Genomic DNA, 3,968 nt, shown 5'->3' with positions numbered 1-3,968 from the left:
TTCCCAGTTAAGGGGAGACAATCCAATAAGGGAAAAGCTACTCCCACAGTGTTCAGAGGCCAGACATTTAGATAAAGGATTAGAAGAAAAATGCAATGTCATGCCTGAGTTGCTAAAGAGTTGGTTAATATGTTTCTTCCTCAATGCCAATGGCAAGCTGGAAGAACCTGTTCCAAGCAGAGTTAACTCTTCGGCTGTCAATGAGGATGGGCTAAAGCAAGTGGGAAATCTCAGCTGGCAGATGTTATAAAGAGAACTCTGGTGACACCAGGGAGTACTTCTGTGGACTGGGCCACCAGGTTAGGTACAGAACAGATAATCTTGTTGGGAACAAGCAATAGAACCTCATTCTAGGTACTACCAGTTTGGTTTCAGACTCCATTTAATCCTAAGAAAAAAATTAAATTCAAGGTCTCAGGCCCTAGGGAGCTGGGAACTTCCCAGTAGCTGACCAGCTTCTGTTGTAAGGAAACAGCTGTCTGAGTGCAGACATCTCAAGGACAACTTCTCCAACTTGCTGGCAAGGTCAACCTAAGTTCATCTTCCCAGGCTCAGGAATCAACTCCACTCTTGATTAATGGAAACTTCCTTGCTCAGTCCCTTATATCAAAGTATGATTAGACAATGCTATAGCCCCCCTAGCATCCCATCTCTTTACGGTTTCATACTATAAATATGATGGATAGCATCCCTTCAGGGTCTTAGTTCAGCTCCCAAGTCTGATCTGTGGCCCTGATTGAGCAGTAGTGGCTTGATTACAATCAAATTTTTGTCAACTGCATTGACCTGCTGTTTGAATTATGTTGGATTTAAGCAGACCCCACAACGAGCTGAGTTTCAGGTAGTGATTATTAGTATGTCACAAGTATTGAGGGAATGTGCTTATGCTAAAAAGAGATGTTATCTTTGAACTTCACATTGACATGGCTGTCCTAGATGTTACCTTCTCCGCAAAAGGCCTTTGCATGTGCCCTGTGTTCAGTTAGACTCCTGACTATCAGCTACTATTTCATTTTCTCAATTATTGTGTCCTGAATTATTTTTACATTATATGTTTCAAGTGCTCTCATGGGCTGTGGTATGTGTCAAGTCCCTATAAATGGGCATAAAAATATGACCATAGATAGTAGCAGCAAATTAATTTAGAATGGTTGCAATAATTTCTACCAAAAACACAAAAGAGGAATAGTATTTTTAAAAACCCCAAATACATTCTATCACTCAGATTGATAACTTGTCAGTTTTTTGTTAACTATATTGTAGAATGAGTTAAGTTTATCATGTGCCTTCCCTCAAAGTTAGACCCATGTCCAAATCCTAGGCTCTTGTAAATAGAATTGAATTTGGAAAAAGGTCTTTACAGATGTTCTTAATTTGTGGAACTTGATATGAGTTCATCTTTAATAACCCACACGACACTTTCAATATGGTGGCAGGCACCTCAATAGAAGCAGAGATGTGTATAAGATGAGGTGGTGGAAAAGACACAGAGCTCAATACCATTTTCCACAGACATCTTTCTTCAATTAATTTTACATATATGGGTGTTTTGCCTGCAGGTATTTCTGTGTACTACCTGCATCTTTGGAGCCCACATAAGCAAGAAGTTATCAGATCTCCCTGGACTGGTGTTTTGGATGGCTGTGAACTGCCACGTGGGTGCTGGGAGTCACACTCAGGTCTTCTGGAAGAGCAGCCAGTGCTCTCACACTGAACTATCTCTCCAGTACCCACAAAGATACCTTAACGACATTAATTTGCAGACATTCTTGTTTCTGTCTTGTACATTAAATTCTTACATTTATGGTCTTATGTCATCTAAGGTATGACAGTGTGTCAGATGCCAACTCATAGGAATCTCTAAGTAGATAAGATGAAGTCATAGAAATAAGATGAAATCATGTACAGGGAGGTGAGATAGGAATGCGTACTGTCAGGGTCCAGCCTCGACCCAGGATTGGAGTTCTCAACTGGAAGCAGGGATATCTGGAAGGCGCATAATAAATATACACAGACTACTTCTTTGGGTACAAACTGACAGGCAATTTTTTCAAGGCTTAAAGTTTCTCTCTCTTCTCTCTCATTCTCTGTTTTTTCCCTCTCTGGCTCATTCACTCGAAGCTTGAGGCTGCACACACTCTGCATTCTCCTGTGCACTCTGCTTTTCTTGAACTCTCACATTCCTACACACCTCTGTGCATTCCCCTTTCACTGTCACACACACTCTTCACACACATCTCACACACATACCACATGCAGTCTCCTTTCAGTCACTCACACACACTCTCCATACATGCCTCACATTCTCTCCCCACTCACTCTTCTCATGCTCTTTCTCTGTGTCTCTGTCTGTCTCTCTCTCTTCACTCGCTCTCCACATTCACCTCACATGCTCTCTCATTCTCTAGACTTTCTCTTGCCCAGTCTTTTATTGTTACTCCAAAATCAGGTTAAAAGAGAGGGAGGGAGGGAGGGAGGGAGAGAGATTGTATAATCACTGTCAAATCAAATTCAAAAGAATAACCATGTCCCATAAACCATAAAGAATCAAGTTACAATTATTCCCCCAAAGTTTCAAGCTTCCCTATTCCCAGGTCTATAGCCAAAGTAATAATAATTGCAAACTTATCATTTAAACTTTAACTTTTGACTTATAATACTTCAGAGCTCCAAGACCAGTTACTTGCATTTTCTTGTGAAGTTCTAATGATAAATGACATGGGCAAAGCTGTCCGGCAGTAGCCAGAAAGAATCAAATTAACCCTTAACTTAGTAGTTCCACTTTTGGACATTGTACACAATGACTGTCCTAAAAGTCCCAGTGTTTTGACTTAGTTTTACTAATATAAGATTTTATATATTTTATACTTGCTTATCCAGGAACCACTCTCAAGTGCTGTGTAAAACTTATTTAATAACTTTAATAGTTTTTTTTCTTTCTCTGAGTCCTGTGTTGGCTCTAATTCATTTTCTAATAATTTCTTCAAACTTTCTTTGTAAATCAAGCATTAATCTGGAACTACCATCGTGCAGTTATTACATTGTTACTAAGATGAGAACACACAGCATATACCTAGGCCGTTAGGACTGTGCTGTGCTGTGCCCATGCCTTAGTTTTTAATTGTTTATGTATCATTACATCAGGGAATATTTGGTTTCACAGAACTCACCAGAGCAGAAGGAGAAAGAAGTAAGACAGTCAGATATAATAGAATAATTATGCACACCAAGGTCAACTGAAAAGCAGTCACAAACAAATGAAATCTGTACAGCCGGTGTCCACATCTAAGGTTAGGAGAAATGGGAACAACTGTTGTTTACAAAGAACATTTATGATACATGGGCTACTGAGAACATTTATGATACATGGGCTCCATCCCAGCCTACTTGAAGGCAGTGCCTGGCATTGTATGCTGTCCCCTAGTCTGACCACAGCCACATGGCCAATTCCCACAGATAAAGCTGAGGAACTAAGGAGGGGAAGGCATTTGCACATAGGGTCTGTGCAGAGAACAGCGGTGTGTCTCACAGTAACAGCCTGGGCTGAGAGATGGAGAGATGATGGATACAGAGTGCAAGACCAAGGCAGACCTGGGATGCAGGTGTGAGATACAGAAAGGATCTGTGTCCTCATCCACTCTCCCTTACTGTAATAAAGGAAGTTCTTCGACATGAATATGTGTAGATCACAGGCATGTTATTCTTTTCATTTATATAAAGCTGTTCTTTTCTTTTTCTTTCCTGAGCCATATTTTAGATCTTCATACCTTAATCTTTTCTTTCTGGGAGTTTATTTAAAGGTAAAATTCACAAAACATTGAGCACATTTGAGCGATGATGACAGAGTGGTATTTAGCACATTTCCGCTGTTGGTGAACTGTCATTCATTCCTATCTAGTTCTAGAACAGCTTCTCGGCCATCTGTAAGTTCAGTAGTTATGTTTTGTTTCCAGCACTCTCCATGGACT

General features: G+C 40.3%; 1 long non-coding RNA gene across 1 annotated transcript in view; it reads left to right on the top strand.

Moving 5' to 3' along the window:
• Positions 1-3,968, top strand: part of Gm28836 — a 64,158-nt gene that overhangs the window by 31,121 nt on the left and 29,069 nt on the right. The window lies entirely within an intron of this gene.

This window comes from Mus musculus, chromosome 1 (genome assembly GCF_000001635.26).
Source record: "Mus musculus strain C57BL/6J chromosome 1, GRCm38.p6 C57BL/6J".
In the NCBI taxonomy this organism is placed as follows: Eukaryota; Metazoa; Chordata; class Mammalia; order Rodentia; family Muridae; genus Mus; species Mus musculus.
Note: the sequence above shows the minus strand (reverse complement) of the source record. Positions and strands in the feature narration are given on the sequence as shown.